This window comes from Artibeus jamaicensis, unplaced genomic scaffold (assembly GCF_021234435.1).
Source record: "Artibeus jamaicensis isolate MK-2021 breed Jamaican fruit bat unplaced genomic scaffold, CSHL_Jam_final contig_233, whole genome shotgun sequence".
Classification (NCBI taxonomy): Eukaryota; Metazoa; Chordata; class Mammalia; order Chiroptera; family Phyllostomidae; genus Artibeus; species Artibeus jamaicensis.
Window position 1 is genome coordinate 65707009 of NW_026521486.1, and position 8646 is coordinate 65715654.

Consider the following 8646-nt stretch of genomic DNA (forward strand, 5'->3'; position numbering starts at 1 on the left):
TCCTCCAACTTTCTACAGTATTTCTCTAAACATGAGTCCATCTCCCTCCCACCTCCAGCCTCTTCTGAACCTGGAGTACTCCTGCAAGAAGAAAGTACACACCAGATATGAGGACCCAAAGTGAGTAAGAGGCAGGTTTCAAAGATTAATTTGTTTTCATAAAAACATCTTACACACAACTGATTCTGACTCATGATACAGTTTAACATCAGTAGTTGGGTTGAACCAGGGAACATGTTATTTTAGCTATTCAAAGATTAAATCTATCAGATGGCAAGGTTCTCATGGCTGGTTTTAAAATATATACCACATTTATATTTTAATGGCACTTCTACTGCTATATGTAGTATTTGTGCAGATTAGAGGAAAAAATTAGAACAGTGCTCTTTCATTTGCTTATCTTTTGATTTCAGATTCTGTTGATATAAAAGCAAAAACATTTTGGTGTCAATATAAAACAAAAATATTTGGAGGCTAAACTTATTTCTACCTAATATTTTTCATGACCAACTTTTTATATTTAAAAGCTGGTGACTGCCAGTCTAGCTATATAATTTTGCAGGTAATGGAATCCTGATTGCCATAGAGAAGGAGGAATGATGCAAAGCCTGACTTTTTCCCTTGCTCAAGAACATACTACATAAACATTTTCAAACTCAAAGAGACTCTAGTATTAGCATAACTTTGTATAATGGCAAATGTCATTAGTTGTGGCTCAAATAAACTGATGAAAATTCTCTTCAGGTTTGGATTTTTCCTAAGTTGCATCAGTAACGGCCAGATCAAAGAGATACATAGACTAAGCAAGGTACAGGGGAGGGGGCAACAGAGCCTCCATGCGCTCTCGGAAACATGCACCACCTCCACACGTTCACCAACCAGAATGCTCGCTGAACCCCAGTCCCTTTGAATTTTTACAGAGGCCTCATTACAGTTGGCAGTTGGCTTGACTGACTAAATCATTGGTCATTGCTCATTGACTCAATCTCTAGTCTCTCTCCTCTTCCCTGGAGATAGAGGGTTGGGGCTGAAAGTTCCAGTCCCTGAGTAACGCAGTTGATTTCCCTGGCAACCAGCCACCATCCTTAGGGACTTTCCAAAAGTCACTTCATTAGCATAAACTCAGGTGTAGTTGAGGGGCTTGTAATGAGTAAAGAGCCACATTTATCTCTCTTGTCACTTAGGAAATTCCAAAGGTTTAGGAGCTCTGTGCCAGAAATGGAGATAAAAATAAGTATGCATATTTCATTAAAAATAGCAGTATCACAGCCCTGACCACTGTGGCTCAGTGGGTTGGGCATTGTCCTGCAGACCTAAAGGTCAGTGGTTAGATTCCTCGTGAGGGCACACCTGGCAGGTTGTGGGCCAGGTCCCTTGTTGGGCCAAGGTACAGAGGGCAACCAATTGATGTTTCTCTACCACACTGATGATTCTCTCTCTTTCTCTTTCTCCCTCCCTTCCCCCTTCTCTAAAAACAAAAATTTAAAAAGTAAAAGTAAAATAAAATGACAATGTCACAATAGTATACTGTAATTGAGTTATCAAAGTTATACTTCTATCAGTGGGGAAAGAATGCTGGTGAAACAGTTACTTTGTGAAAAATCATATTAACTGATAAAAACTACATCTTTGTCCTTGGGAAATATGTGCTCTATTTTTGGAAGCCCAAACAGACACAAGACAGCATACACTAAGTATTAAATGAGAAGTACAGAAAATAAGTTCAGAAGGAGAGGAACATTGTAGACTGAGCTGGAAAGAACTCTACGAAGAAAAAAAAGAAGTTTAAAAATTTTAAAGGAAATAAAATATATTACCTCAAGTTAGTTAAAGAAGTATACAAAATACTTAAGTTTATGAAACATTTTTGACCTTTTCAGTAAAAGATACTCTATCTAAAGTTACAGAAAGTTGCCTGTTATTCCATACTGATTGAAAAGTACAAAGCGGAGATGGAATGTTATTTTGTACTTAAAAATTTAAAACAAAAAGCAATTTGCCCTGGTTGGTGTGGCTTGGTTGGTTGTGAAACCAGAAAAGCCAGTGTTCAGGCTGCCTGTTACCTACCAGACCCAATAAGCAGAGACAGGGATTGAATCTTTATGGGCGCTTTATTCAGATGGCCAGGGATCTGAGAGGACGGTGGGTTTGTACTCTTAACAGATCATCTTATATTCCACTTCAAACCAACCCTTTTCATGAGAAGAAAAGTGTAAGAGGTTTGGAGCTCAGGGGGAATGTTAATTAAATAAAAAGCTGCACCATTCTTTCATCTCTTGACCAGTGATTCTTTATCTGTGTCCTGAGTGGTGAAGTCTCTCCTTGGAGCTCAGTGGTTCAGATACCATCTTGAGTTGCTGGTGGTCCTCCTGAAGCACAAAGGTGGAACTACTTATGGTCTCCTGGAGTCAAGGTGGGTCATACCTTCAACTTCTGAAACATAAATTGATTACTTTTTACATAAATTGATTACTAAGCTTATTAGCTATTACTTAAAACTAAAATTTTCCAACATTTGAGTCCCCCATCGGTTGGAGAGTGATCTCATACACTGAAAGGTTGTGGCTTTGATTCCCAGTCAGGGCACCTACCTAGGCTGTGGGTTCGATCCCTGGTCAGGATGCTTACAGGAGGCAACAAATCAATGTTTCTCCTTTACATCATGTTTCCCTTTATCTCTGTAAAAGCCATGTAAAAAAGGCCTCAGGTGGGGACAAAAAATGAATGCATAAAAAAGAAAGCAATTTGAAAATGGAAAAGAAATATAGCTACTTTATGACTAGCTGTGATTATCTAATTATTTTTTTAAAAGCCATGTCTTAGAAACATAAAGATTAGGAGATTTTACTCAAATCTCCAGAATAACAGATATTATATGTAAATTGATGAGGGCTGACTTTAAACAAATTTATAATAAAGTTAGGGCTGAAAAACAGATGGAATGAAGCTTAAATAAGATAAAAAAACTAAATTATTCAAATTTTATTGACTGAATCATTAAGTCCATTTTCCTAACTATTCATACCAAAAAATCATTATGCTTGTTAGTCCTACACTCAATTTGTAGCATGAAATGAGTAATCTACCATGCTTCCCCATTTATCTTAAATTATTTTGGATTTTTAACATAACTTTGAAAACACCATTATTTTTGAACAAGTAAAGAATATAGTACATTTGCTTGTGACCCACATGCCAGTACATAAAGTTATTTATATTTCTAATTATTTTCCAGTCCATTTCAAAATAATAATGCTTCACAATCTCAGATGATTAAAAAATGTATCATCTATGTACAGTAGTGGCTATTGTGGGGGTTCAGAATGAGTCATCCCAAGATGTGTCTCTGTGGTATGCTGTTTGTTTTGAACTAAAGGCAGCTCCAGCAGCAGACTCAAAAGAAAGTTCTGCCCTTCCCTTAACTGCCTAGAAGAACTGAACTTAGTGTCCACACAAGAGATTATCAGAGACAACCTCCTCTGAACTAGCTACAGGGCAGGGCAAACTTCTATTCACTAAACATCTACTCTTCTTACCCTGCAAGGACCTTTGCAGCCCACAGGGCAGCCTGCTCATCCTTAGCTCAGGAAGTCTTATATACCTTTGTTCCCCTTCTGTCTCTGAACCTCTCCTGCGTGTGGGATCCCTGACTCTCTCACGTATGTGAGGTTCCTATACATATGCACATATTAAATTGGCTAATTTTTCTCTTGCTAATCTGTCTCATGTCTATTTGATTATTAGACTACCCAGAAGAACCTCAAGGGTAAATTTGTTCCCTCCCCTACACTAGCTTTTAAGTAAATAAAAGACAACAAATTCACACCTTTGAATAGCTATATGTAGTGATAGTATACCCACTTGGTTTTCTATAAACTAGAAAAAAGTAAGAATTTTGAAAAAAAATCCTTGAAGTTGAAAGCCTGTGTGCACGTGTGTGTATATGTCAATGAGAGCTGTTCCCTCAGACAGGCACTTGGTTAGCTCCCGCATTTCTGGAGGTGTTTGCTCTGGTCTGTCACAGAGACCCACTCTAGCCAATTTTCTAATGAAACCTATTCTTCTAATACTTTCTCTAGTCTATTTTTCTTCCTATAGCACAAATAACCTAACACAGTATATAATTTATTATGTTATTATTTCTTATTGTCTCTCTTTTCCTGCTAGAATGTAATGACCACATAGTCTGGGATCTTTATCTGTTTTATTCGCAGGCATATGGCAAGAGCCTAGGATAAAGCCTGGAACATACTAATCACTCAATAAAGACCTGATGAATTAAAATACAATGCAATGAATGAGACCAAAAGCAACAAAAGATCTGTTTCTATGAGGATATAACTGTACATAGTAGTATACTTTTGGTAAAGACAAGTTAATTGTGTTTCTTGAATGAGGATGTTGATCATCTTAAAAGTCTTTAAGGGATATAAAATTCACACCCTGACACTTAAATCACCTACCTACAAAATGAACTTGATGCAATCTCATTTCCTGCTGATCTCTTCCTCAAATGCTACCTCCTTAGAGAATTCTTCACTGACCACCTTATCTGAAATAGCACTCCATCCCCTAGCCACTCACTAGTTAGTGTTTCATTCCCTTCGTAATTCTTACTATTACATAATGTTATGTCAAATGTTTGTGTATTGCTGGTCTCCTCCAGGAAAACAGGAGCCTCATCAGCCTTCCTTACTGCTCTGTTTCCCAGTATTTGGACTAGTGCCTGGCACATGGTGAACACTGAACAGCATGGATGCACAGGGAGTTTGCATGCACTCATGTTCTTTGTAGGTTTCTCTAACAGTTTGTCTCCAGGTCTAAAGTTGCTAAGCTATCTCTGTACTGTAGTATTCCATCAATAATAAATAAATAAACAAAAAGTAGCTCTTCATGCCTCATATCCTATCTAGCAAAATGGTCAAAGGTTTGAATAGATATATGCCACGTGTGATTCCACCGTCAATGAAATTCAATATTGACCTGAAGATTGGATCTTAAATCATATTAAATAAAAGTTTTAAATTTATTCTTTGGTGTTTTCTGGGTGAAGCTATATTAATTTTATTGAATTAGAAGATAAGACCCTGTTCTAGTATTCTGTGGAATTCTGTTTGACTTCAAAACTTAAGCAAAGACAATGTAAAAGAGGTGATTCAGACTATTTGCTCTATAATTCAACCTTTTCTGTTTAAAATCTGGGCTAGGTTACAGTAGTAGTGTTGACGGACAAAGCTACCTGGCTTTGTAATGGGTGGCCAATATAAAAAGGTGGCAGACTTTTAAGAACATCATTCTGGAAAGTGTGTTGCTTCCTTCCTTTGTTCTCTCTGGGCCTCACACTCTTCACCAAAACTGTCAGCTGTGGATATGCCTCTGGAATCATTTGCAAGGAGGTTTTAAATTTCAGAATTTATAAATTCACAAAGAAATTGATGATGAATTATAGAAAATACACTTTGAAATGACCTATATAACTTAAGCATAAAGGTTTTAAAATATTTGTCTTCTTTATGAAAATGTTTGAAATTGTTGAGCATATAAATAAGAAATGTCCTAATTTTTTCTTCAATAACTGTCCCCAATAATACCAGGTAAAACTCCCTTTTTTTTTTTTCAGAGTAGTGTCTTTTTAATTGCTTACATATAATTTTCAGCTACTTTGAGAACAGTGACAATCTAAGATGAAAGAATCAGTCATGTTAACTTGAAAGCTCCCATCTCTAACTCAATTCAAAACTCTTCTCCCCTTCTCCTCTGTCCCCTCCACTGCCAGTGTGGGTAAACCTCTCCTGACTTGGAGGCAGGAGCAGGACATCTTCTCTCAGATAACTGCTTCTCCTCCTTCTTCTAGGGTTAGTGCCCTTGGTTTGTGGCAGAGTGAAGGGACGGAGAAAAGGACAAATACTTCCTTAATTACAAGAGAAAAGGCTACGTGTTTCCTTATTTGACTGGGCAAGAATAAAATCTTTATTGACTGGATAGATAAATTCTATGTGACAGAATCCAAAAGCTGAGTCTTCAGTGAGCCCTTGTTGCAAGGGCTTACCATTACCTAGTCTGCTGTTTTGGTGGTTACCTGGTTCCAGCTTACTAGACCTCTTTCATTGGTTCCCTCTTGTAGTGCCCTCATACAGACAAAAAAAATAGCTCAAGCCCACCTACCTTTCCTGGTATCCACTCATGGGAAGCTCTATTATTTTTGGCACACTAAATGATGGGTATGGTGGCAACTTCCTTGCTGTCTTGGCCTCTCTATCATGGTTCACAATTTTCCCATATTTGGCCCCAGGAAATCAGAAAGTTGTGTGGCCAAGCAAATAGCCGAAAGAGAAAAGAAATTTGTCTCCCCTTCTTTTATAAGTCCACTCTTTAGAAGTGATTCTCTTTGAGCCTCCAGCCTCCACCCCAACTACATACTGGAAACAGCTTGTCCAAAAATACTTTCTCCACCAGATATCCTTTTTAGCTGTAATTTTTTTTTTTAACTAAGAGTGGTAGTGGTGGTGGTGAGGTAGTTACAGGGCCCATTGTGACACTACACAATTAACAGTGTGCAGTTACGTAAAGTTATTTTAATTTACAAATAGAGCATTTGATGTATTTCATTTCCAGTTTTGAGGCATTATCACAATTATAGGGCTATGGAATAATTCCCATTCAATACATTATAGATGGACCTACAAGTAATATTTAACTAAAACTAGTGTTGTGATGATATTAAATGTCAGGCAGTCCTTGCTTACTGTTTTGATAAACATTGCTTTTATGTGGAAGAGATAATTATTTCTTATTTGGTCCTGTTCAAAACATCTGTGGTATCCAATTATTATCCCATGTCAATTATTCATAACGCAGTTGATAATAGAGTTCTTGATCTCTGTTTACAGGAAGCCCAAATTCAACTTCACAAATACAGTATTTCCTTCCCTTTTTTTTTAAGAGAACATTTATTTAGAAAGTTACAGAGGTAATAGAAGTGAACCCACTGAGCTGCACGGACTCAGAGAATAAGTTACAGAAGCAAGAAAAAAAGTTACAGAAGCAAAAGTAGGGCTCTTGGAACTTAGGAGAGAGAACTGCAAAGGTAACAGGCCTGAGGGGAAGAATGGGAAGGGAAAGACAAGCATGCTCCTGAGAGGGAAAGTGCACCAAATACAGTATTTTCTTAAATGTAGTAGAGAGATAGTTCATAGTTTTGTGAGCTATTAGCTGACAAGTCTTCAATAAAAGTGAACTAAAAAGCTTAAGAACACAAATATTAGCATGTTAAAAATCCCATCAATAATGAAACTTTTACTTCGTTTAACTCAGCATTTCCTATACTTAATTTACAATGGAATCCTTTAGTTACCATAGGCAGTTAGCTAATTATTAATAAGGAAGGCTACAAAAGGAATTAGACATTTAGCTTAATAAACTGGGGAGCATAGGCTACTTGCTTAGCCAGGAAGCTACAGCTTTTACAGACTCATTCACACTCTCCAGGGGACTGCGCTGAGAAGACATAATCCTAGCAGCACAGGAAATCTCAGGAGCACTGTCTCCCCTCTGGTACTGAATTGTGGGCGGGCACAGGGGCAGGTGCTTGACCGTAGAGGCCTGTCAGTCTGCCTATGGGGTGGACCCATCAGAAACTCAGGAAAGCTTGGGAAGTTGACGGTCATAACCCCAGGGGAACAAAGTAGAACTTTTTCTTTCTCCCGCACCCCGACACTCTCTATGACCTGCACTCAACCTGTTCATTCGTGTATTTTCTCTTTCTCATCGGGGAACACATGCAACCATGTGGGTCTGCAGCAGGCTGCGTGGGCTCCAGAGGACTAAGCTTGAACATGAAACAGGAACTCTGGACACTAACTAGCCTTTGTGTTGGCCTTGATGAAGATACACTTGATGAAGACACAAATGGGTTTTTTCCCCAGGGCAGGATGATGACCAGAGATGGGACACTGAAAACCCAGTGGCAGATTTCCACCCCAAAAATCTCACCACACCACAATCTCTGCCTGTGGGTCCACGAAATGCTTTTCTTGTGATTCCATGGAAGAACACAATAACACTTTTATCACAGAATACGTACTGGTATCTCATAGGACTAATCTGAGGAACCCAGTTTGAATCCTTCCACTTTTTCCTTTTTGTAATTTTTGTCAAGGAACCACACAGACTCATACAAGTTCTTCAACTTAAAGACGTATAATAAGTATGTCTGCTGTTGGCTCATTCAAAATGGAGGCTTTCTCTTCCCTTTGTTTAATAGTAAGAGCATTAAAAAAAAAAAAAAGATTTCATGACTTTTAATAAGCAAAACTAACTTTTGAGATGAAGCTACCAGAAAAGATTTTCCCTACTATTTAGGAGTATTGTTTGATGGAGGTTTTTTTTGTGCTACATTATCAAGTGTCTCTTTAGTGGCAGCTGCTGAGTCTGTAAGTAATTGATTGGCTGTTTCTCTGGGTTTTATCATTCAACTGTTCTATGGTCACTCATGTGGGTTCTGCTTATGAAGAGTTACTTCCTAATTGTAGACTGCTTCATTAAAAAGAGGTTTGGGGACCACCTTCACCAGTTAGAGGTATAGCCAATGCAGCAACTTTTAAGATCTAGAGCTAATAGGAACTAACTATACTCAGTGATGAAATA